This window comes from Mustela putorius, unplaced genomic scaffold (genome assembly GCF_011764305.1).
Source record: "Mustela putorius furo isolate JIRA1106 unplaced genomic scaffold, ASM1176430v1.1 tig00003869_pilon_pilon_pilon, whole genome shotgun sequence".
In the NCBI taxonomy this organism is placed as follows: domain Eukaryota; kingdom Metazoa; phylum Chordata; class Mammalia; order Carnivora; family Mustelidae; genus Mustela; species Mustela putorius.
Window position 1 is genome coordinate 34,155,689 of NW_025422021.1, and position 27,115 is coordinate 34,182,803.

General features: G+C 44.4%; 1 long non-coding RNA gene across 3 annotated transcripts; it reads right to left on the reverse strand.

Moving 5' to 3' along the window:
• Positions 1–15,798: 15,798 nt before the first annotated feature.
• Positions 15,799–19,589, reverse strand: LOC101676947. Of its 3 annotated transcripts, none has more exons than XR_001178051.1 (4): positions 19,365–19,589; positions 17,646–18,022; positions 17,365–17,526; positions 15,799–16,055 (listed from the first exon to the last, which is right to left on the reverse strand). It is a non-coding gene; the product is annotated as an uncharacterized LOC101676947 (long non-coding RNA). The 3 variants fall into 3 exon arrangements; XR_001178050.1 differs by having other exon boundaries at positions 17,646–17,917; positions 19,325–19,589; XR_001178049.1 differs by having other exon boundaries at positions 19,325–19,589.
• Positions 19,590–27,115: the final 7,526 nt, after the last annotated feature.

Genomic DNA, 27,115 nt, shown 5'->3' on the forward strand with positions numbered 1-27,115 from the left:
TGGATGCTGTCTCAAAGAAACTTAAATGCAAGACAACACTGCAATAGTCATAAACATAAAGATATAGGTAGGTTGAAGGTTGAAGTAAAAGAATGGAAACAGAAAAGCCACTCATTGGCCTCAATCACAAGAGAGCTAGAAATGGAGACTCGACCACAGGGTATCCTGCCAGGACTCGAGGGGATCATTTCATATGATAAAGGATTTGCTTCATCATGATGACATGTGATACTAACACATGTGTACCTAATAACAGAATTTCAAAATAGATATGGCAAAACTAGCAGAACTTGAAGGAGAAATGGGCATACTCACAATTATATTTGGAGATTTAAAAAACATCTCTTTCAATAAGTGATAGCATAAATAGAAAATCAATTGGGATACCCTAGACTTGGGAACACTATTACCCAAGTTGACCTGAATGACCTTTATGAAACACTACATGTCAAAACTGCAGAAAACATATACTATTCTCCAAGATAGACAAAATATTGTTTATAAAATAATTCTCAATAAATTTTAAAGGGTTGAATTCATAGTGTTGCTGTGTGCTTTATTATTTTTTTTATCAAAATTGAAGTAAATGATAAATCAGTAACAGATATGTATGTGGAACATCTCCATATTATCAACAATGAAACAAAACACTTCTAAAGAACACATAGGTTAAAGAGAAACTTCTATTTCGAACTAAATTAAAATGAAAACAAGACATAGCAAAATTTTTAGTATATAGCTAATCTAGTTACAGAGGAAATTTTTTTACCTTTAAATCCTTATGGAAAGAATTAAAATCCATGACCTAATCTTCCAGTGTAGAAGCTGGAAAAAGAACAATCTGAACCTAAAGTAAATGGAAGGGAAGAAGCTTAAGAGTGGGTATCCACGAAATAGAAAGCAGACACGTAACAGGGAACACTAATAACACTAAGACCTGGTTTATTGGAAAGATTCAATAATCCTGGTATGACTGATCAAGTAAAAAAAAGAAAAATATATAAATTCTCAATATCAGGAATCAAAGAGGGGATATCACTTTAGATGCAACAGATATTAGAAGATCAATAAGAGAATATTCGATAACTATTTTTTTTAATTTTTTTTTAAATTTGACAGACAGAGATCACAAGGAGGTGGAGATGCAAGGAGAGACAGAGAGAGGAGGAAGCAGGCGCCCCGCTGAGAAGAGATCCCAGGACCCTGGGATCATGACCTCAGCCGAAGGCAGAGGCTTAACCCACTGAGCCACCCAGGCGCCCCTTTGATAACTTTATGACAACAAACACAGTAACTTGGATGAAAAAGAAATTCTTTGAAAGATGCAAATTAATGAAATCCACAAAAAAGACGCAAGAAGAAACAGAAAAATCTCAGTAATCCTAGATCCAATAAAGGAACTGAATTTATAACTTCAGAGTTTCTCCCAAAGGAAATACCAGGCCCATGTGATCCCACTGAAGCATTCTATGAAATATTTAAGGAAGAAATAATACTGATCCTACACAAATTCTTTCAGAAAGTAGAGAGGGGAGTGATAACTTCCAGACTCATTTTGTCAGGCCAGCATCAACCTTATGCCAAAACCCAATAAAAGTATTATAAGAAAAGACAACTACAGACACACCCCTTGTGAATATATATGCAAATGCCTTCATAGCATATTAGGAAATAATATCCAGCAATACATACAAAAAATATCATTTCCAAGTGAGGTTTATTAGAGGAATACAAGAAAATCAATCAAACATACTTATTATAGTAACAGAACAAAAGAAAAGGACCACATGATCATCTCAATAAATGTAGAAAAAGCATTTGGCATTACTTAAACCCCATTTGTCTTTTAAAACTGTCAGCACACTAAGGATAAAATGAAATGCCCTCACCTTGATGAAGAGCATCCATAATCAATCTCTAGCTCACTTCATATAGAATGGAGAATTTGAATACATTTTTTTTCTCAGGGGGGAAATGATGCAAAATAACCCCTCATCACTTCCAGGGAACGTTGTACTGGAAGTCCCAGCCAGTTCAGTACAGTGAGTTAAAAAAAGAATTTGGAAGAAAATGGAAGACAAAAACACGGGTAGAAAATCCTTCTCAGGGATCTACCAGAAACAAAACAAAACAAAACAAAAAACAAAACCTGATGGAACCAAGGAATGATTTCCACCACCTGGAACAGCCACAGAACAGTCAACTGTATTCCTGCATACCAGCAACAAACAACTAAAAATCGGAAACGTAAAAATCAATGATTATAATAGCATCAAAAATACAAACATGTGGGAATAAAACTAACAAGGTGCGCATAGGGGTTGTACCACGAAATTTACAAAATGCGTCTGAGAAATGAAAGAAGACTTACATAAATGGGGGAGGTAATGTGTCGTTGGATCCTAAGACTCTCTTGGGTTAAGATGTCTATTCCCTTGGACTGCTCTATGGCTTTAAGACAATTCAAATCAAATTATCAGTGGGCTTGGTTCTGTACAAATGTGTGGCTTATTTTGAAGTTTATTAAGAATTTCAAGTGTCTCCTAATAGGCAAAAAAGTTTAGAAAAGGAGGAAGTTTGAGGATGTAAATACTTCCAGAAGAAGGGTAGATCAGTCAGGGTTTCTACACCTGCTGCTCTAGACATAAATGACTATCTTACTTTCTTAGTGTAAAGTTGTCACCGAAACAAATCCACAGCTCTTCTGGAGCATAGAAAGAAATAGAATATTGCCTGAATCATTTTATGAAGACTGTACAATCTAGATTCCCAAATCTGTGCACAAAAATGGGATACAGTCAATGTACACACATAGACTGATCTCACTTTAGGTGAAACATTACTTGAAAAATAGTATCACTGAGAATAAGCAGTGCATTTGAAGAATGACACTACATTATTTAAGGGAGATTATTTTAATAATTCAGGAAGATTAAATATCAAAGAATCCATTTCTTCTACCTAAGAAAGTTAATACTTGTTAATGGGTATTTAAAAAAATCTGTACGTGAATCGCCATGTCATTTTCAATGTCAATCAACTAACACTCCAGCCGCAATGCAGCCAGTTAATAGGTTGTATCTATACTAGCTTTTCTGTTCTTACCTGAAGGGTCTGTTTATTTAAGCGGCCTTTGTGGTTCTTAACCCATCAAAAGTGTTAGTTTAACAAAGAATACCAAACAATTAACCTCTGATGGAAAAAAGGAAAGGATTAAAACAAGCAAAATTTATCACTTTGTCAGGTTCTGCAAACATCCCCTTGAGGAGCTAAAAGCCCCTAATAGAAGAACAGATGCCTATAAAACGTGTATTTCAATTACCGCGCTGTGTGAATTTCTACAGAAATAGATCAGCGAACAAGGCGATGGGTCTGCAAGAAGCAGCATGACAGATTTGATGGATGTCTCCCCTGAATTAACTGAGCGCCTGATTTTGCCATTTTGAGAAAATGACCTCGAACCCTTTCTACGCTCATCACCCTGCAGGGCTGGAGGTCGGAAAAGAGGGGTACAGGCTGGTCTGTGTGGTCCCCCAGTGAGTCAGCTGGCTCTGAGATCTGCCCAACTCTGCACTGGCTTAAGGTTCCTGGGTGGGAGAAGGAAAGTCAGGGGCTGTGTCCAAGGCTCCCCGGACCAACCCCAACAACCCAGCAACCTCACGAGTTCTCACAGACACATCGATGAAGCCAGACAGGGAGCTGCCTTCTTCCAGGCGGAGACAGCAAACCTGTGGACAGCAGGTCCAGGCCCCACTCAAGATACATCATTACTCTGTACACCGTTGACATCTTCCCCACCAGGTGACTGGAAGACAAGATGAGATAGGGCTGGCAGGATCGGTTTCCTCTCGGACAACCCTAGCCTCCTTGATGGAGTCCAGGTGTCTGCCTGCTCCCCACAGGCTGTCCTGCAGCCCTTTGGGGCCCCTTGGGGCCTGGGCAAGACAGGCGATTACTCACTTGTTCTGTATCTGGAAGCATTTTAGTGGGATAGGGAGAACCCTGATTTGTGCTCTGAAACAACCACAGAATGTTCCTTCTACCCCATGAGATTTCAGGGACAAATGGGAATGTTATGCCTTTTATAGATCCTGCTGATATTCCTTTCTCAAAATAATCCCTAAAATAAAATGGTAGGAAGAAGCTTTATGTAACCCTTAGCTGGGCCTGGAGCCTGAGACGGCGTGTAGGGAATCTCCACCACCGGATGGAAAGTCTCACTCATAATGGATCACGTAAACACCTTTTTATTTTTCTTGTGGGGTCTTCTGCCAAGTGAGTCCTGGGGCTCTCTCTCTGGCCTTGTTCCTCTTCTCCTTCCCCAGGATTCTGAGGATCTTTCTTCTCCCTCTCCATCGGACTCTGTCTCAGAGGGTAATGGCAGACCCCTGAAGCTTAAACAATCCCAGCTTCTTCATGGAGCAGCAACTCTAAGACAAACTACCTCTTGCCCTTCCTAGACCTTTTTCAGAGCTTACTGAAGTCAGTCAATATCTTACTCTTCTAATGAAGTCTCTTGTTAATACAGTATTGCCAAAAAGCCCTCCTTCCAAATGATGTGGAAAAGAAACAGCAGAGGTGGGGTCAGCCCATCCTGCCTAGTCTCTCCCCTTAAAAGCATATACACATGGACTCCACGACGATCTCTGCAGCCGCCAAAACCAGCAGGCATCGATGTGGCTTCCGGATCCATCTGGCAGAACGCCCTCAACTTAAGGACTGTAGGCTCTACGCTTCTCCTGCTTTTTTGCAAAGAGTCCTGATGTTTGAATTTTTTATCATAAAAGAAAAAGCCCTTGCATACCAGGGAAATCTGAAACCGGGCCCCACATCCTCAGGGGCAAGAGTGCATGGTAACAGGCTCAAAGGACAGAATGGGAGGTGAGGGCTGGTCACAGGGGAGGACTTGTTTGTTTGAAGAGGCAGGCGACTTGCAGGAAGGGTCACTTTTTATGAGCTGTAAATACATTCCTGAGGCAACTCCTCCAGGTATCCAGAAAGTTCTCAGAAAATGGACGGGAGATTGAACTTCACTAATTAAAGGGTCTATTGCCAGTGGCAGGCACCAATTTCTACTCTGAGCTTGTTTATGTAACCGGCCCTTTCAATTGCCAATCGACCACATGTGGCCCCGGTGGCTTCACACAGAGACGCGGAGGTTAGATCTCTTAGCTGAGGCTCTGTGGAGTGACAAAGCCAGTCTGTTTGACAGATTTTGGAGGCAAGTAGAGTTGTCATGAAAAATACAGAGGGACTGTGACCTCCGGTTAGGAGAGAGGAGGAAAAATGCCTGAAAATATTCCTTCTTTGTAGCAAATTGGTCCTTGATGTAGAACAGTGCATTAGACTCCCTAGATTTGCAAACAAAGCCTCAACGGTCATGGTCAAGACTTGCCAGAGGTTTCAGGGGAAATACTGAAGTGCCTGAAGTTACTCTTCGGGTCAGCGATCAACACTTCTGTCACGCTTAGGAAAAGACGGGCACAAATTATTTGAGGCGTGCTTAGGAAAAGACGGGCTCAAATTATTTGAAATTTTTACATACACATCTACCAATGAACAGATATTAGGCAGAAAAATTCCCTACTTGACAGGAAAACCTATGACACAAAACTAAATAGCCAAGAATAAAAATCAGTGCTCTGTCTACATACTTGAGAAAATAGATAATATTTCACTTTACAAAGAATGCAGAAATCAGCCCGTAGTTAAAGAGTTTTGCTTTTTGTGTCGATTTTAATATCGCATTTTCTGCCTCAAGCTGTGAGACCTTTTATCCTTGCTCTGAACCAAACTAAAAATGTCTTTTCCTTTCTGATATCTTATTCCAACTGAGCAATTTCTTATTTCCTGTTCTTTGTGTATGTGTGCACGTGTGTGCTTTTCTAGAAGCCAGTAATATTCTCCCCTGTTCTAGCCAGACAGAATACATAAAACTCCCTTGCCATCCCAACAAGTATAGTAGGTGCTTAAGGATTAGGGACCACATGCATTAGTGAATTGATTTCCGAGGGGCCCAGAGCAATTCCATCCTTCGGACCACCTAGTCACTGGGATTACTCGTCCCTCACACAATGTAGTTTCCATGTGTGATGTGGGCACCTGTTTACCTTAGAACTGCCATAGGCCTTGGATCTGATTTCACCATGGTCCACCACAGCTGCCAAGTGCCAAATGCTCACGGCCACCTCTGGCCACGGCCAGCCACCCAACATTAGCCGGAGGTGAAAGGTCCCATATGTCTCGACTAATCTCAGGATGCGTGACTAGTCCAATGTTTTCTTTTTTGTGCCCAGATCTCTATTTTGGAAAAAAAAAAAAAAAAACCACAACTGTGTCTACATACTCCTTTCTCATGATTTTGCTTCCTGTGTGTGGCTTTCAGCATGGCTTCATGAGCATTGAGCAAAGCCTACTAACTTGGAAATGCCAATTCCGGAAGAAATTGTCTATGTTCTGGTGATCCTGGATGACCCTGATTCATTCACCACAGGTCTTCTACTTTTAAAAGCCAAAATAATATCAGCAGCAACAACAACAAGACCACGAACCCGCTACCTGATTAATCTGGATTCAACAAGCCCCAGAAAATGCTGGAATCCTTGACTTGCTGAGAGGCCCCTGGCACTCCCTCAGCAGCCTGAATCAGTGGGCTAACACTAGCCCACCTGAACATGTAACCTGTGTTCTAGCTTCCTAGCTACCCAGTTTGTTTATTTATTTATTTATTTATTTATTTATTTATTTATTTATTTTCAGCATGACAGTATTCATTTTTTTGTACCACACCCAGTGCTCCATGCAATCCGTGCCCTCTCTAATACCCACCACCTGGTTCCACCAACCTCCCACCGCCCCCACCACTTCAAACCCCGCAGATTGTTTTTCAGAGTCCATAGTCTCTCATAGTTCACCTCCCCTTCCAATTTCCCCCAACTTCCTTCTCCTAACTCCCCATGTCCTCCATGCTATTAGTTACCCAGTTCTTATTCTGAGTTTCATCCAACAATCACAGCAACGAATTGCAAAGTGTCACATTGAATGTTGAATCCTGGTTAAATAGATTTATTTTGTTTGGTTTGGTTTTCAATAATAAGGGATTGAGGTAAGTGATGTAGGGTGAAGAGAAAGGGTTATAAAACCTCAAAAAATTCTCCCTGCATGTGAGTGTGCTAAGCATTTCATATAGAAGAGTGATCTGTTCTAACAACCCAATGGGAGGGGCTTCTCTCTAGCTCTGGTTTAGAGATTAGAAGATTAAGAAAGTTGCCCAAATTTACCTAGACAGTAAGTAACATAGTAGGCACCTTATGGCTCCTATGTTCATGCATGATTCTGCTATAACTGGCTGCCTTCCTAGAAGTAACCTAAATTCCTCAATAGGCAGCATGGCACCCAATATTGAATTCTAAGTGACAATCTGTTCAAGGTGTATTTTCTTCCTCTGCATGGAAGGCCCTGACAAAGAGATTTCTGGGGAACCAGCTGACCATGAGCTCCTTGAGGTGGAACTACTTGCATTCCTAGAGCCTAGCATAGTTCTTGACACATAGTAGGAGTTCCAAAAATGTGTTGGAGGAGTGCATGCATGCATGTACATGTGCATGAAGGAACAAATATAGGAAAGCACAACACAGATGAGTGTGAGTTCTATTCTGGCCAGAGAGGCTTATTCATTCCCACCATCCAAGATACAGGACCCTCAATTTGCCAGCTCGCCATTACATTAAATTGTAAGCAATGAGAGGGAAGAAATGTTTGCTGACCTCACCATGTACATGTCTAGGAGAGCTCTATTTATGCAAAACTGCTTGGAAGAGGAAGTAACCTGGGAAAGAAGACAAATGGGAGACACTATGAGTAAAGGACATGGTCAGCCCTGCTCCGCTCCCCTTCACTTCCTCTGCCACTGAGGCCAGCACCAGGTATTTCCCTAAGCCCTCCTGACAACTGCTCTCAGTTTCTCTGAAACACCAGGCTCACCATACTGACCACAATAACTCATTACACATAATACCTGGAGCAGCATGTAAATAAATACCAAGAGAAAAGTGAAATGGTTTTGTCCTGGCCATTCTGTAGTTCTTCTAAAGAATCAGGAAGCAATGCAGTGGGGTTATAGACGTAGTGTGAATCACTAAGCAATAATTAAGGATCAAGGGGGTGAATACATCCAATGTCCATAACCCCTAAAAGGTTTTAAAGTTAGTTGCTGGGCAGTCATGAAGAGGAAGCCAATAATGAAAGTTCCGGAAAGAGGTAGTAAAGCATCCATAGGTATTAACATGAAGACAATTTAAAAAGATAGGTGGCTAAACTTAAAAAAAGGAAGGAAGAAAGGAAGGAAAGAAGGAAAGAAGGAAGCAAGGAAATGATATGTGGTATATACTGGACCATCATGAAAAAACTCCCCAGTTCTAGTCTTTAAAATTAAAGCTCACTATTATAAAAATAAATTAAGGAGAAGCTCACAAAATGGTCAAATGTTTGGAAAACTAAAAAAAAAAAAAAAAAAAGGAAGGATTGCATTTGTCCTAATTGAAAGAGTTCAAGACTTAGAGCTTTTAGGATTGGAAAAAAGAATGCAGTTTGATTATGATTAATCTGTTTCCTCATCCTTTAGAGAGTGAAGATTTAAAACAATGTTCTTTGAATGCTGAGTTTTAGGAGTTCTTTATAGATCTTGGATATCAGTCCTTTGTCTGTAGTATCATTTGTGAATATCTTTTCCCATTCAGTTGGTTCCCTCTTTGTTTTAAGAAACAGATAATCATGTCAAAAAAAATGGGCAGAAGACATGAACAGACACTTCTCCAATGAAGACATACAAATGGCTAACAGACACATGAAAAAATGTTCATCATCATTAGCCATCAGGGAGATCCAAATCAAAACCACATTGAGATACCCCATTACTCAGTCAAAATGGCCAAAATTAACAAGACAGTAAACAACAAGTGTTGGAGAGGATGCAGAGAAAGGGGAACCTTCTTACACTGTTGGCGAGAATGCAAGTCAGTGCAGCCACTTTGGAAAACCATGTGGAGATTCCTTAAAAAATTAAAAATAGAGCTACCCTATGAAATTGCACTACTGTATATTTACCCCAAAGATACAGTGAAAAGATGAGGCCATCTGTAGATTAGGAGCCCCAATAGATGGAGCCATCTGTACCTCAATGTTCATAGCAGCAATGGTCACAGGGTAGGTCACAAGGTAGGTCTCAGGATCCATGGGCATCTGTCATCTCTTCACCAAACTGTGGAAAGAGCCAAAGAGCCAAGCCCTTCAACAGATGAATGGAAGAAGATATGGTCCATATATACAATGGAGTATCATGCCTCCATCAGAAAAGATAAATATCCAACTTTTGTATCAACATGGACAGGACTGGAGGAGATTGTGCTGAGTGAAATATATCAAGCAGAAAGAGTCAATTATGATATGGTTTCACTTACTTGTGGAGCATAAAGAATAATATAAGAAGAGAAGAATAATATAATATAATATAATATAATGTATAATATAATAAGAGAAGAATATAAGAAGGAGAGAAGTGAGTTGGGGGAAATTGGAGGGGAAGATAGGCCATGAGAGACTGTGGACTCTGAGAAACAAACTGAGGGTTTTGGAGGGGAGAAGGGTGGGAGGCTGGGTGAGCCTGGTGGTAGATATTAAGTAGGGCACATATTGCATGGAGCACTGGGTGTGGTGCATAAACAATGAATCTTGGAACACTGAAAATTTTAAATTAAATTTAAAAATAAAAATAAAACAATGTTCTTATATATCTAGTACTTCTGTGCTGTGGTCATTAATTATAATAGGCAGGCTTTGGGGTTCTTGCATATTCACCCAAGGTAGGTCTCAGGATCCATGGACATTTGTCTGACAATCTCTTGTCATGGGAAAAATGGGACGTTTTGGAGGCTCAGTGTTCTCTCTCTCTCTCTCTCTCTTTTTTTTTTTTAATTTATTTTCATTGTAACAGTATTCATTGTTTTTGCACCGCACTCAGTGCTCTATGCAATCTATGTCCTTTCCAATACCCAACACCTGGTTCCCCCAACCTCCCACCCTCCGCCCCTTCCAAACCCTCGGATTGTTTTTCAGAGTCCATAGTCTCTCATGGTTTACCTCCCCTTCCAATTTCCCTCAACTCCCTTCTCCTCTCCATGTTCTCTCTGTTGATTTCTCTAATACTGGGAGTCTTTGGAGCTTATCTTACTTCAGAAGACCCCGGTTTTTGTATATAGAGAATCATTGTCTTCTCACACTTCTTCACAATCCCTAAGGACACTCAACTAATAATCTTCAGTGCACAGCCAGGCTCTGGGAGGGCTTCAAGGTATGATGGCACTCTAATCAAAAAATCATTGCTCAACCCAAAGACTGCCCAGACTCCTTAGAATTCATGCCGTTTTAGATACAACTATTTAAGTCTGAAACACAACATTGAAGATTACCAAGGGAGTGGAAGGAGGGAAAATCTGTGTTACCATGAATGCTGTAATGAGAAGTTACTTGGATTGTTGTGGGCGGGAGGGTTAAGAAATGTGATGTTCATGCTTAAACTATCAGTCAAAACCCTGACTGTTACAAAAACAGATCATATCACCTATCTTCCCATTTGAAGTCATTTCTAGAAGGAAAACATCTAACTGTCTACATTACTTTCACAAATAAAATCATCATTCAGTGGAAATGGAGTGAGTTGGAAAGCAGTATGTTCTGATTTGCCAGTGAGCCTTTTTCCATCATTTATCCTGGAGAAAGCATAATGCTTGTTTTCTTTTGCTGCAGCTGTTTTGATAACTCGGCTCTCATGCATCAATCCATGCCAGGGCTGATATGTAAGAACTCACTCTTTATTCCAAGGAGGTGGCAGAGAAGTTGAACAGGCAGCATAAAGTTAAACATCACAAAAAAGGGTACATGTCTCATAACAACTCAGAGGCAGAGACCATTAAAAATGACAGGGAATGGATGTCCTTTGATTTCAGAATGGCTGTTTCTGTACAAGAGGGAGGGTCCCCACTGGTGGAGCTGGGAGCAGAGAACAGAGAGTGGCACCCAGGAGAATGTCAACATGAGTGGAAATGCAGGCACCCTCACTTCACGGGGAGCACACCTCCAATGGCTGTTTACTGAGGAAGAACGGCAGCATTTCTGAAAGCATCTCACATCTCAAAGACACACACACACAAAAAAAAGGCAGCTCCTGAGCCATTCTAAGGGAGGGCTCTCTCCAAAGCTTAATGGGAACAACTGTGTGGCTCAGTTGGTTAAGTGTCTGACTTTAGCTCAGGTCATGGTCTTGGGGTCCCAATATCAAGCCCCATATTGGACTCCCTGCTCCGTGAGGAGTCTGCTTCCCCTTCTCCTTCTACCACTGTTTATGCTCCCTCTCTCAAATACATACACAAAATCTTTTTTAAAAATGTCTAATGAGACCACAGTGAAGGTCCCTGTTACTATAGGTTCTGACTCTTCATGACCAGGTGCCCAGTGCCCTTGGGTTCTGACATTGACATTCAACAGTGGGCTTCGAGCTACAGTTCACACTCTGCAGAACTGCTTTTGCCCTCCTCCATCACAAAGTCTTTTCCTGACTTCTGACCAAGATTCCTGGGAATTGGTCAACACTGAGTCTACAGTTTGGAAGGAAAGAGAAGGCACAACAACTGGCCAGTTTTGCCTTGACTCTGATCATAGAATAAAGTTCAAGAGTAGTGTCATTCCATACCCATCAGAATAATGAGGTAAGAAAATGAAAAGGAAGTGTTCTCCTTCAAGAGCTCATGCGACTCACAAAGAAATGCTGAGGAAACTCGAAGTATGTGCAGCAGTCACATGACTACTGGGGGACTGGAGTCAGTATGGCCATTATTAAGCATTTCAGGGTCAACGTTTCATGGGTAGGGAGATTTTGAAGGACACAAATTACTGTTCCTATTAGCAAGTGTTGAAATGAGGTTGGCTATCAAGTCTGGGTATGGTGCTTCCATAAGGTGCCTGGATCAGTGTTTTAATACTATTTACCACAGTACTGAAAATTAAGACCAAATGCCAGCAAACAATGCACATTCTTCTATGCAAACTTTCTAATAATTCAGTCAGTGTGAGGTTGAATTTCAAGTCTACCTAGAGAGCTAGATGAAAAACGAACAACATGATCTTTGAAGGATTTAGTTTCACCCAAGATACTCTGATGTTTTCTTTGTCTCCAGGCAGTATCTCTGTCAATGTATTATGGGTAGTGGTCAGGAAATGTCAGAAGCCACAAGATGCTTGAAGGCACATTTTCACTTCATCTGCCTTTCTGACACGTTAGTTTAACTTCATCAGGGGGTTGAAGCTGATTTCCTGAAGCAATTTCCAGGGTCCTTGTGCAAAAAGTGAAAACCGTTCCCATTCTTCTAAGACATGTGGTTGTTATTATGTAAAAATTCTCTTGTGCCTTGTGAGATTAAGAGTCACTTATATGTTTATCAAAAATAAAAAATTAAAAAAAAAAATTCTCTTGTGCCATTCTGGCACAGGCCCCGCCACCCCAGCATCACTGCCTCCATGGCTTGGCCTTAACCACTATGTTTCAAATGCACTCATTTTCCAAGGCTTTCTGGGACAAACATCAGCTCAGCAACCCCCAAAACTTGGGGAGCTTATCTTCTCTGGAGTCTCACATCCCAGGCCTCACACAGTTTCCACCATGTGAGGGGGCTCAGAGGGGGTCACTGCACCGCCACCAGGTGTCTTAACAGTCCTGGACATTGATTTCCTTCTCCCTGAAAGAGGTGACCAGGGTCGTTTCAGAGAGTGCAGTAGAGCAGAACTATAAGGTGGGCCCAGGGACCTGGGGTACCTTAGCAGAGAGCAGCCGACCTGGGCAGTGGGGTGCCTCTGGTGGAGGTTTGGAGCCAGGTTGCCTGGAGTTGATTCCTCTGCCTCTAATTCTGATACAATCTTGTGGCCTCTAGCAAGTTATTTATCACCTTCCAAGCTCTCGGTGTTCCCATTATGAATCAAGCGCCCATCTCACCGAGCTGACATGGGGGTCCAGTGAGCTAGAATATGTAAGGCCCTAGGCAAAGTAATTGGCATGGAGGTGAGTCATAGATATGAACTCTTACCATCCCTTGCTTGTCAAATGCAAACAAACTTAATATTTACCTCAAAGGCATTTGTGAGGTTAAAGGATTTGATGGGTATAAAGTCATGGAGCATCTTGGGATGCTGAAAGCATACAGTGAATGTTAACAATGGCAGTTCTTACAGTATTGGTATCTGCAGGACAGATACAGCAGCCTGGGGGTCCTAGCTGTCCAGGTAGCTCATCTCATGGGAAGATCCAGGCATGATCCCATGGAGGCTTTGGATCCTCAGGAGATGGACAGGAGCTGTCCCAGCCTTCTGATGTGCACAGAGCCTCAGGGGAGATGTTAGTCTAGGCGCACAGAACAGGTGCTATGCACAGGGCCATGTCTTGTCATTCCTTGTCATGGAAACTGCTGATGGGCCAAGGGAAGTCAAAGACACATGTCCAATTACCCAGGTTGTTGCAAGTGTCCTCTTTCTAGTTAGTGAAATAAGATACCACCTTTAATGTTCCCTAACGTTCTGTCAGAGTCTGGTCAGATTGAGCAAGCAGTGGGAGATACTTAGAAGAGGTCAGAGTCTGATTGGAAATGGTGGTAGTTGAAGAAAGAACTCTTGGCTTTAATAAATTGCTCTGCATGAAGGGGATCTTAGAAAAGAAAGGAATCTGAATTTCTGGTATCCAAGAGTCTATTTTCTTAGTAAGTACTAAAGTTACTAAAGGACAAAATAATTTCACAACTGTTCAAATAAGCCTAAAGAAATGTGGGGAAATGTATTTGTGTCCTTACAATAAGGCAATTAAGCCAACAAATAGGGCGTTTATGTAAATATATATGTTACCTATATATAAATGTGTATTTTTTTTTTAAATGGCTAAAGTGCAATGACCACACTACAAAAGAGTGAGACAGTTCCGTTGAACTGAAAAGGGCATCACAAACTTCCTCTGCTTTTCAGCGATGAGCCTTCATCGCTGGTGTTTTTGGTTCTTTTTGGTTTTGTTTTACCATCTTTCAAGGTGAGAAAATCCCACCAGTTCCTCAAGGAGCTTTTCAAATGCAGGCAGATTCCTGCTAAGTGCAGGAAGAGTTTGCTGGCTTTAGTAATGTTCCAAAGAATGCATGACTACAGGAAGTTCTTTGTGGGTTTGAAATTTGGGGTTCCGAATATTTGGGCACAGTACTTGCCAACCCACAATGCCCCTGGGACAGTTTTTGGTGAACCAATGCTTTAGTGAATCCAAGGTAAGGATGGATGGAGTGCCAGACCTGGGAGATCTCCCAGAAAGGGGCCCTGGACCACCAAGGGTATCATTCTCTAAAACGTCCTGCAGATGTTGGAATAGCTGACTGACTGACTGACTGACTGACTGACTGAAGGCTGAGTGAAGAATAATGGGGATGGAGGAAGGAAAATACCTGGCTATGCCTGAAAGCGGGATTTAAACCAGAGGAGAAGGTAGAACATTCCTCTTCTGCAAGGCCATTGCTGCTTCTGGGCATTTGCTATCAGTCTGTCCTTGCTTCTGAGAAAGGAGGTGGAGGAAGAATGGGCTGGACAGTGAGGAAGTTCAATCACCTGAGAGGTTCTTTAAAACCCTGAGAATCTAAACATGACAGTTGAAGAGGGTCATCTGGCCCACTTACATTGACCTTTCTCTGAGCTTAGCCCCTGGGCTTAGCTACTGAGCTTAGCCACTCCGTTCTTTTGCAGACCCTTGGACTGATACTCCTGCCATGACCCTGCTGTGCTCCCTGTCTGTGTCCTACATTGGGACCCACATTCTGGCTTCAGTTCTGCTTATTGTGTGGTCTGAAATTTGGCTTATGTTCAAGACTCCTAGAAAGAGCTATTCCCCTGTTTTGTAGGGGCTTGCCTCTCAGTTTTAATATCTATCTGAGTACCATTTATCATCCCTGCCCCTATGCATACCATGCTGACATACTTTCTCGAAGTCAAAAACATGGTGTGACCAGATGCCCACAGATGGAAGGTTTCTCCAGAGCCACTGTACAGAACATCAAGTACATTCTGAACACTTCAAGAGAATGTGTGGCCTCTATTTTTACCTTCCGGTGGTCAGGGGAGAGATACTGTAGCTCATAACTGTAGGATATACATTGGCCTCCGGGATTCTGACCAGAATAGGGAAACAGAGCAAGCTGGTCACCACCACCTTCTCCTTTGCTCATGGAAGACATTTCCAGTTGATCCCAGAACTCTTTCTTGCTGAGTATAAATGTGGTCTCATATCACCATTAGATTGGAGCTGACAATTGAGTGACTTTTTTGCTATCCTGGCTTTGTCCTTCCAGTTAATGATACACATTTTAAACAATGCAGAGTAAGGGGCAATGAGGCTTTGTGGGACTTGCAACAACACCCAGGAGGGAATGAGACTATCTAGCCCATGGGGATTGCCCCACTCCTGCCTTGCCTTGAAGCTTACCTTCAAGGTGTGAAAGGGGCTTTACCTTTCTTTTGACCCTTTGCCAGGTTTTCAGAAGGTTGCTGCCAGTCTGCCTGGCTCCATCAAGGAATAGAGATGGACTAATCATCTGGTCACACTTCTACTTCTTGGGACTGCAAAAACTTCAGTCTTTGCCTCTAACTCAGGTCCCTAAAGGGATCTGTGTCACTGATTAAAGTCCTGGCTGGGGAGGGTAGTGCCCTAGGAAGGAGTACTGGCTCTTGAGGTTCAGTGCTTTAATGAAAAGGGAAAATTGTTCAATATTCTGGCAGTCAGGAAAACACCAGCCTTCCAATCTCCCCGAAGCAGCCTCCACATCTCCATACACCCGTAAAAGGTCTCCACACATGGGCTCCAAATGGTTCTCAGGCTCTGCCCCTTTGATGGGCCTCAGTATGAAGACTGTTCATCATGCAGGACTTTGGCTGTAATGGCAGTTGTGTAATGATGTGGATATTGGACTTCCCTTGGCTCTGTCCAGTCCCTAGAGAAATGAGAGTTAATTGGGTAAGACACACGGCTGGGATCATATGATCTACAGAGCCACATAAATCTCGTGGTTGATAAGTCCCACGTTCATAGTGTTCACAGCCAAGGGCTCACCACACATTGCAATGAGGGTGTCACTGGTGCTCAGATGACCTTCATCATCCTCCCCATGGGGAAAGAAACAACCTCCAGAGACAGAAACCTGCTGTCCTCTGTGCTTATCCGCAGGCCCCGTGCCAATGTGGAGCTCCTGCTTGTCTATATAAATAGTGGAGCACTCTGCTGGAATTGAGGGGCCTAGAGGAAAATTTCTGGGAGGAATGCTTTTTTGTGGTACAAGTGCTGGTAGACTGTTACCACAAGAAACCATGAGAAGGGAGGAATAAGTAAGAAAATGACCAGATAGGTATATACATACAAAGATGTTCACACATGAGTCTCTAGGCAAAAATATGTGTTCCTTACTATGAATCATGATATGAAACTATAATAGAAATCCTGTGTTATAACCAAGTTAAAAAAAAAAAACTATCTAAATAAAAACGTGACCCTATAATGTTAGTCTGGATGAAAAAGGCTTAATTGGAATATTTAAGTCATGTTGAAAGTATAAGGTTGTAAGACTGGATGAGTTTCAAGGGGGGTTCTCATATTTGTGTCTCTGTTGGACACCATAAAATACATCTCGGTGCTACTGTGATTCTTGATAAGAAATATCTATTTGTTCTTCATCTTGAATCTGGGAAAGAGCTCCTAAAATCCTTGGAATTACCCAAGTGAGGAGGGTGATGGAGGTGTCTTTTGTCATGTTAATGGGGTGACCTCTGGAAAGCACCTAGATCTCTTAAGGACATGAGGGGAGAGGGTTTGGGTTGAGTTCAATAGCCAAGGACCAATTATTGAATCAGTCATGCTTATGTAATGAAACGTCCGCAAAACCTGAAGGTCAGGGTTCCCAAAGCTTCTAGGTTGGTGACCTAGAAAATTTACCCCCTACCCCACATGAAAACGTGGAGCAAGGGGTAAATTTGGAGAGCATGGACCTTCCACATCCCTTCCCCATGCTTTCTTCTATGCCTCTCCCCCATCTACTTATTCCAGACTTAGATCCAGCCTTAATAAACCAGTGGGCCACTAAGTAAAATTTTCTCTGAGTTCTGTGAGCCACTCCAGCTAATTCAATGAACCTGAGGAGGGGTCTTGGGAACTTCTGATCTATAGCTGGTGGGTCTGAAGCACAGGGTCTCAGGTACTGAGTTCTGAAGTGACATAGAAGGGGCAGTATGGTGGGACTGAGCACTTACCTGAGTAAGGGCTGTCTCCAGGTAGACAGCATCAGAGCTAAGTTAAATGCAGGACACCCAGCTGGTGTCCCAGAGCTGCTTGGTGGCATCGGAAAACCCCACACCAGAGCAGGTGTCAGAATCCCTGCTTCCCAGCCCCCCTGTTCTTTGTGGATATCTATCCTGCAGATAACAAAAGGAATTCAGTACACTTGCATTCATAAGAATCAGTACCCTTCTCTCTTCCTTTCCCTTGTGGCTCAGGAGCCAACAGGTGTTACCTGGAGGATTTCCTTACACACCTTTGTACTTGGTTGGCCTTAGAGACAGAGAACAGGACACAGTGTCGTTTGCAGATTTGCCACGAGTTCATAGATCTGATTTTCAAAACAGTCCCCTTCAGATGAGGACCTAAGAGAATGTCTGAGGCGACTTAGCATCTTAGAGCTGAGAAGCCCCTCTTCCCGAGGGGACACATGGGCCTGGTGCCAACATCTCTCCATTGAAAGCCTTCTCTGCAGGGCACTGGCAACAGGAAGTTTCCTCTCATTTGTTTTGGTTTTCTGTGCTCACACTATTGAAAACATAAGCTCTTTTGGTGTTTAAAGCCTTTTGCAGGAGTACACAGAATAGTGATTTTGAGTAATAACAGTAAAGATAATTACACAAACATCAGGGCCTGCAGGAAGAAAAAATACTGGGTGTGAATAGCCCCGGTCCAAGGACCCACAGGGCAGCCAGACAATGAGCCATTTAGTGAGGCTGGAATCCAAGATGCCCAGGAAGCGGGAGGGAGGTGAGGCCAGCAGGTCCCCGTGTGCCCTACATGGTAACACTGAGGTGCATTTGAGGAAGAATCTAGCCCACATGTCATTTCATTTAATCCCTCTAATGTTGCTAGAAATTAAGTATCCTCATTCTCTTTTGGAAGATAAGAAGTGAGGCTCAGGAAGATGATAGTCTTATTTAAGATCCTATAATGAGCACAAGGGGGAATCTTGGGATCTAAAGCAGATCTGTCTGGCTGGCGTCTCAGTCCACGAACTTTCCTATAGAGATATGCATGTTGAAAAATTAATGTACACCCATGTGGTGATTTTAAAAGTATACCCATGAATTCTGACACTCCTTCCTTTAAGAGGTAATACTTAAAACCTCTCTGGCCTTGAACATGGGCAGGGCTTCGTGACGTTCTTCTATGGAATAGACTATGGCAGAGGTGACAATGTTTGACCTCCAAGGCTTGGTCCTAAAACACATTGCAGCTTTCTCAGATAACCCACTCTGGGGGAAGCCAGCTTCCAGGTCATGAAGATATGTCAGCAACCTGTGCAAAGACCCACACGCAGAGGACCTGAAGCACCAGCCATGTGAGTAAGCTTGAAAGTGGGTCATCTAGCCCCGGTTGAGCCTTCAGATGACTGTGTCCCCAGAAAATATCTGGAAGGCAAGCTCAAGCCACAACATCCCTGTTCAGTCACTCTGGGATTCCTGATGCATAGAAACTGTGGGATAATACATGTGTTAAGCAATTCAGTTTGAGGGTAATTGCTACAAAGCAATAGAAAAGTAATGCAGCATGATTTACAGACTCAGAAAATACAGATGCATAGGAAATAAGAAATATAACCTATAAACTCCCCCCCACTTTGTTTTCACCCACTTCCTCCACAAAGCCGGCCAGCTAGTGGCCTGGTATACACCCTTCCAGGGCACTTTGCCTCCAGTACAGGGCTTATGAGCTAAATAAGGCTGTGCAAGTTTGCAGAAGCCACTGAGTACCTGAGAGAGAGGAGAGATCATGATCAAGCTTGTCTTGTAGAAAGACCACTTAGTGTTTGCAGAAGCAGAGAGTAACATGGGTAAGATGGGAGGCAGCCTCAGTGGCAGAGAAGGGGAATGAGAGGTGGGGGAAGGATGAGAAGGTGCACCACAAAGGCAGAGTCAAGAAATGCTCAAAGGTAAAACTCGCAGGACATACCCCCTTTTCACACATCAGAGTCATGCATAGTCACTCCAACCTTTTCACACATCAGAGGCATGCATAGGGAGTGTTCAGAAGACCTTTGCTCATTTGAATGAGTCTGACTTCAGTGAAGATCGACACTACTCCATGCAACCACTGAATGTTAGAGAGTTGCAGCCCAGAGAAGTTGGAGGAGAGTCCCAAGGTCTATAGAAGAATCACCCAGACATCAGCCCTGAAGCCCACATCACTGTGCCACAGGCACAGAGCTAAGGATGGATGTTCATCAGCACCCATTGTCTGCCAGGTTCTTTTTCGGAACACAGCCACGCCCGCTGTTTGATATATTGTCTGTGGCTGCTTTCCCAGTAGAGTGACCAAGTGGAGTAGTTGTTATCAAGACCCAATGGCCAAAAACCTTCCCTCTCCTGTCCCTAATAAGAAAAGTGTATTGACTGCTGATGCAGACCCCATGTCAGGTGGCAGAGCAGCACATGCTCAGAGCCAGTGATTAGAGTGGTGCAGCCCATGGTCACTGGGGTTGGGTCTGAATTTAGAGCCCTTTATAGTCCTACTCCAGTGCAGCTGAACAGGCTCAGTCAGGGTGACCTCCTGGTTCCAAGTCTCTGAGTCACACAGAACAGCTCAGAGAAGCTGCAATTTGAGATTGGTAGAGGTGTCCAAAGTGTCTGGAGAAGGCTGGGGGTGGGGGGTTGGAAGGTTGGGGATGGACACTCACCTATAGCTCCTGGCAGCCTGGCAGGAGGACCTTGGGAGAGTCCATGTGCTTGTGCTCTGCATACCTGCCTATGTCAGAGAGAGGAGCTCTGCGTCTCCAGCTGGGGGACATCCCAGAGCAGATCCCCTAGAAGGGGAATGCATCTGAGCTGCTGGCTGTGCCTTGGGGAAGCCGTCCTCATCCCCAACAGACCTGGCTGCCCAGAACCAGCACAGACTATCTCCTGTCTTTTTGGTGCTCCCATTCACACTCTCTTTCCTTAGTCAAGTTCCGTTGCTACATCTCAACTCTCATTCTCTTGGAGCATGTTTGTTTGTTTTTTTTTTTTAAACCTGCCTTTGCTGGGGTTCAGGCTAGCTGGCCCTAGCCCTAGCTCAGAGACAGACATAAGGGAGCACAGCAGAGAGGAACAGAGTGCGAGGAGAGGACTTGCTCTCCCTGCACATAATACTAGAGCAGGAGAGTGAGGCAGGTGGGACACAAGGCACATGCTGGAAATGTACCAAGAGGTCAGAGCCATGAAGGATCCAGCAGCAGATGCCAGTTTGGGGAAGGGACTGCCAGAGAGAACAGCTTTGTCTGGATAACCCTGGATCTGCTCTCTGAGCCCCATGCACTACTCTATCCTCAAACAGCTTGGTCTGTCTATTGTACAGACCACCAGGCAATGGGGTGTTCTCATAGATGCTGGAAAATAGCATCATCGGTCTTGGTCTGCTCCAACAAGGGGGCTTTCTTGGCCTCTGCCCCGCAGAGCAGAGCAGGAGGTGGCCACTGTGTGCCTGAGAATATCAGTCTCACAGCCTCCCCTCCTGCCTTTAGATTCTTCTTCCCCTGATATGAAAGCACCGGGTCTCCAGGAGCTCCCAATTCAAGAGTGCATCATTCTGAGGCAGGAGAGCTGGTCCTCTAACAATTCAGGCAAAAGTTAGCACTTCAGTGGCCATGGCAGGATGTGATTCAGGCATGGGAACTCAGTTCATCAAACACTTAGGAAGCTCCCACGCTGTGCCCGATCTAGGGGACAGAAATGCAAGATGACATGGACTCTGCCCCAACCAGCTTACATTCTAGTAAGAGCTACACATAGGACAGGGAGATCCAGACCCATATATGATTGAATAATGCCCCCTCCCAAAGATGTCCATGTCTTAATCCCCCCACCTGCGGCAGTGTCACCTCACATGGAGGAAGAAAAGTTAAAGACCTCCAGTTGAGGAGGTTACCCTGATGGTGCAGCTGAAGCCAGTGTGCCCCCAGGAGTCCTACTGAGAGAGAGGCAGGAGGGTCAGAGTCTGAGCAGAGGTCCTCGTGACTGGATGTGAGAAGGACTCAGTCTGCCATGCTGGCTTTGCGGGTGGAGAAAAGGCACATGAGTCAAGGGACCCAGGCCGCTTGTAAAAGCTAGAAAGACAGGAGTGTGTATTCTCCCCTAAGACCTCCAGGAAAGAAGGTGGTCCTGTGGATACCTTGGTTTTACCCTCGGGAGACCCATGTGGACTTCTGGCTTCAAAAACTGCAAAATAAGAAAGAAATAAAATATAGTAATTTGTTAGAGCAGCCATAGGACATGAAAACGGATGTCACAGGTGGCCACAGCAGTATGCCTGGGGGCTGTAGGAGCATGGCGGGGGGCGATGTCAGCTCAGATTTGAGGGAATATTCCTGGAAAAGATGCCCACATTGAGTTTTGAAGGGTGAACAGGAGTTGGAGAAGCCCAGAGGAGGCCAGTCCAAGCAAACAGAGGAAAGGAGTAGAAGGACAGTGGTGTCCAACGGATGCCATGACATGGCAGAACATGACATGACGGGACCCACTTCCCAAATTCCGTGCCAACAAAGTACAAGGGTGAAGGACGGAGAAAGGATGAGGAAGTGTGTGGGGAGCCTGTCCACACAGGCCTTTTAGGAAACACCGTGAGGCAGTTGGTCACATTAACATAGATTATGTTTTCCTTTCAAAGGCACACTTTAGAAATAAATGCTTTAATTGTATTGGTGAACAACTGACAACTATCATTGCTGGCTATTAACTAGTTATTAAACTGATCACCTCATTAAAATTAAAAAAAATCTACTGGCTATTCAGTCAACCCATGAACTATATCTATCAAATTATCACTCTGACATTTTAAAATACATTTGATAGTGAAATAGATAGGATCAAGCCGTCATGTTATCTTGTAAGCATGGTTGCCCCATTTTTCTGACCATATCTGAAGCACTACTGGGTATTTACCCTGAAGATACAAATGTAGTGAAACGAAGGACCCTATGTACACCAATGGTCATAGCAGCAAGGGCCACAATCACCAAACTGTGGAAAGAACAAAGATGCCCTTCAATGGATGAACAGATAAAGAAGATGTGATCCATATATACAGTGGAATATTACGCCTCCTTCAGAAAGAATGAATACCCAACTTTTGTATCAACATGGAAGGGACTGGAGGAGATTATGTTGGGTAAAATAAGTCAAGAAGAGAGTCAATTAATTATCATATGGTTTCACTTACTTGTGGAGCATAAGGAATAACATTAGGAGAAGTGAAAGAAAAGTGAATTGGGGGAAATCAGAGGGGCAGATGAACTATGAGAGACCATGGACTCAGAGAAACAAACTGAGGGTTTTGGAATGATGTACTGTATGGTGACTACCATATACTGTATGGTGACTACATAACACAATAAAAAAAAAAGAAAGAAAAAAAGAAAGAAAAGAAGTACCTGAAGTCCTCAAAAAGCCTGGATAAAAGCCCCCTACCCATTCGAGGAGCCACCAGCTAATTTTGTAAGAATAGGATTATTCTTATAAAACGCAGAGCAGTAATACATGTCTTGGGTACAGCAAAGGCTCTGTCTTGACACCACCTCTGCCATGTACTGCCTGGTGGGGGGCCAAGGGGCTTTGGGCAAGTCACTTACTGTCCAACCTCAGTTTCCCCATCTAAGATGTCGGGTTGAGAACACCAAGGTCATTGCACTCTGAATGGTAAATAAAATAACAAAGGTAATTCAAGAGTGCCCCCCCATAGCCTGAACACTCTGTGCTCTCCTCCTCAAGGTGTGGGTGACGGGAAAGGCGTCATGAGTTACAAACTCAGCCATCGGCTTGGCAAGAGCAGAGGCCACGAGGTCCCAGGATCACCACCAGCCGGAACTGCCCAGATCCTTCCAAACAGAGAACGGTGTGCATCTCAGGCAGGCCTGAGTGAAGACATGAGGAGGAAGCAAATTCCCAAACAAACCCAGATTCCCATGGAAAAGAAAGGAAAAAGGTCAAGGGGTTTGGGCTTCTTTGGCTGCTGCTCCCGCCCTGGGCTGCGCCCGGTTGGTTTTCCTGTGCGCTTGGCTCCTTCTGACCCTCTCCCAGCGTCCTTGGCAGAACTGCTCTGCGGGGCTTAAGTGCGATCTTCCCTGACGCCAGGGTCGTTTGTGATGTCACCGTGGAGATTGCCAGACCTCCCCGGAGCTGACCTTTTCTGTTCTCATTTCCAGGCCATTAGCATCCACCCGGACACACACACATTCACAAGAACTCCCCGCCTTTAGGCTCCTTTAGAATATGTTTAGCAGATCTATTTTATTTCACAGCTGAGCATTTTTGAGCAGAGCTCAAAAATGATGCTGGAAAGGTTAAAAACAACTCAAACCAGTTACTTAGCATCCACTACATCCGACTTCCAGTTAGAGTCGAAGGTCATGGAGGCCGCCCGCAAATTACTGGAAGCAGAGGAACAGCAGGCCCGCTGCTTCTGGGACTGCCTCCATCGGCATTGTCGCTCCCTCTCTGCGGACTTTTTCACTTTCCACTTGCCTCTGTGCAGGTTTACGCTTACTAAAACCCACGGCTGGTCTAGCTCTCTAATGGACATCCTGTTTCTCTTTCCCCACTCACTGCAAAGCTTCATGTTCTTATTTTCATATGACCATCATTCTTTTAGAGAGTCTGGACTGTGCACAGGCCGAGTGCTAGATGAGGGAGCGCACGGTGTCGGAAGCAAAGCTGTGGCCCTGGGGATCCTCACGGCCAGGTAGGGGAGACAGGCCTCTGATAAGCAGGTGAGAAGGTACCGTGGTGGGTGCCACACAAAGACGAAGAACCCATAGCTCTATGGGGCAAGAGGCATCATGGAAGGCTTCCCAGAGGAAGTGATAGTCATTTCATCTTGACCATGTGGACTTAGAAGCTCCCGTGAAATGCCCAGGTAGAGATGTCCAAGAGGCAGGTCTGTGTATCTGGAAGTTCAAGAACAGGGTCTTGAATGGAGCACTAGCCTGGTCTGTTGTCAACCCCCTGAAATCCGTAGAGGGAGCTCTCACTATGTCGCCATGCCCCTCTCCATGGTTGTGCCTTATCTCCTCTCTCTTGAATCTCCTGGCCTTTCTCTGTAAATGTCCCCTTGGCCCTCTGAAGTTTCTGACATTTCCCCTGCCTGGCCCCTGTGTCCTGAGCCCCTCCCTGGTCAGGGGCTCTGGTACAGCCCTCCTGGTGGTTCCCCTCTTCTGTCTCTAACCACCTCATCTCTGCACCTTCCTCCATCCCTTTCCCTTTGTCTGGTCCATTTATCAGTAAAATAGACAAAAGTCCATTAAGTTTTCACATGTGAAAGACTCAGGCAGGAGAGGGACAAATGTCCAGGTGATAGAGAGAATCAGGGAAGTGAAAACACAGCTAAGCCCTGGCCAGGCACTAAGGAGATTGACATGTATTGGCCAGCTGAGAGGAGCATGGTGAAAAGGATACAAGGAACCGAAAGTAATGGGGAAAATGTGAAAAGAGAAGGTCACGCGTTGAGTCTGAGTGGCTTTCAGAGCAGGGAGAGGCCATTTCTGGTTGTGAGCGGTCAGAAAGACTTCTTTCAGGAGAAGACTTTCATCTCTGGGGATGGTGGGCATCACACTTCCTTTATGTCCCTGTGTCCTTTATGTCCCCCTATTATTACACTTGTCACTGGGGGCTGCTCTCTGTTTGTGTCTGCCTTCCCCCTGAGGCCATAAGTACTAAGAGGTCAGCAACCACATTCTGCTCACTGCTGTGCACCTGCTTCCTGGCACAGCTAAGTACCTCATGGATAAACAGTAAATACAGGTACAGGCGAACTATTCTTAGTAGTCTCTGCCCCATGATTTAGTGTCTAGCCTTTTGTTCTTTCCTCCCTTACACTCTCTGTTAGGAAATGCACCTGCTGCTAGCAACAGCTGTTGGTTCTGGGTGTGCGAGGTTTAGCCCACCTTCCTCATTGCACATCACAGCCTGCCCAGCATATGCACTGACACCCATGTCTCATGCAAGCGGCATGATCTTTCACCCATAGGGACCTCTCTTAGTGTTATCCCTTCATCTGCCAAAAATGCAGCCTTAGAAGAGGGTTGTGTGCAAGTAGTTTTTGTTGGGAAGCCAACTAGGTAGGGAGGTGTGGCTCTGGGAAGGGTAGATAGGGAAAGAGGAAAGGCCAACACACGATATATTCTGCCCCGTGATATCAAGCTGGCCCGCCCCAATCAAGTAGAGAGAGTAAAGTGTCTCAGAAATGTCCACCCACAGGATGAAATGGAGAAGCATCACCACCAGGGCCCATGTCCCTGTGTTTGAGAGTTGGTCCATGAGATGTCAGCCCTCCTAAATGTCAGTGGTTCTCACGCAGGAATGCCAGCCAGGTTCCCACAGGCATCCCCCGAGGAGTAGGAGATGAGAGGTTGACTCTCAAGATGACCCGCTGGTAGCACGATGCTGACCAAAGTCTGCATGCAGCTCTTCACCAGAGCCAAGGCTGGGATCAGAGGTGGGGCTACCAGGACTGCAGAGCAGGGCACAGATGGTGTCTAATGCAGACCCATGTCCACCCGCAATCTTGTTGTCCTCTTAGGCAGCAAGGTTCATTCATTGAGACGTCTGTAGCTCTCTTCATTGCTAGCCTCCATCACTCCTCCCAGTGAAGTTTCCTTCTCTCAATTCTTCCCTTGGAGGTGGGCATCTCCCCTTTCTCACTTTCCTTGTAGTAACTGTAAGTCTAGATATTCAACTCTTCCCATTTGGATTAGCTTAGCCACCTTCCCAAGGGACTTGATTACCTCATTTATTCCCCTTCCCATCTATCCTCATGTTGCTGCCATACTGGTGCCCCAAGTGACTGTCACCATATCACTCCATGATCAAAGCCATGGCTGCCTCCATCCAAAAACTTGGAACAATATGTCAAGTGCCTTAGGAAGGGAGTGGAGTTTCTGCAAACCCAGAGGAGGTCTCACCAGAAACCAACCCTGTCAGCACTGTGACCCCAGACTTCCAGCCTCCAGAACTGGGAGAACATTAACTTCTGTTGTTCAAGCTGCCCCGCCCTCGGCATCCTGCCATGGCAGCCTGAGCACATGAACTAATCAAACACCAGAGTGAGGTCCTGGAGAAGATCTGGGAGAGGAGAGGACTTGGCTTCAGTCAGGTGGGGAGGAGGGCACTCTCAGGGATGTGTGGCAGGCAGAGACCCATGAGGAAACAGGAAACAGATGGTACACCCAATTAGGATAATTGGGTGGCTATGGGTTTTTTTGTTTGTTTGATTGTTTGGTTGGTTGTTGTTTTTTTGTTTGTTTTGTTTTGTTTTGTTTTTTAAAGAAGGTACTATTCATGTTGACAAGGGATGTTCAGGGAAAATATGGAGCTTCATTCCAGATCTGCCTAGTTGTCCATGTCCCATACCCATGACTCCCCTTCCCATCGTCCTTTCTTTAGCTCTACCTGGTTGATTGAGCTTCTAATTTGTACTCCACCTTGCACCCCATCCATATAACCAGAGCCTAGGCCAGGACCTCCTCGCAGTCTGCCTGGAGGCCACAGAAGAGGATTCTGGAAAGCTGGCTCTGCACACATGTTCTTAATTGCATATTCATGGCGCTAATTTCTTTTTCTCTTTGCATGCTCCCTGGGTGGTAAGAAGAAGCCAGATTACTCCATAATCTTCATAATCATTTTTGTTGCCATAGTGACTAAGTGCCATAGCCACTTGATCTCCTAGTGCTTGCCTTCCACCTGCACTCCATCCCATGCTACCACTGATGATAATATG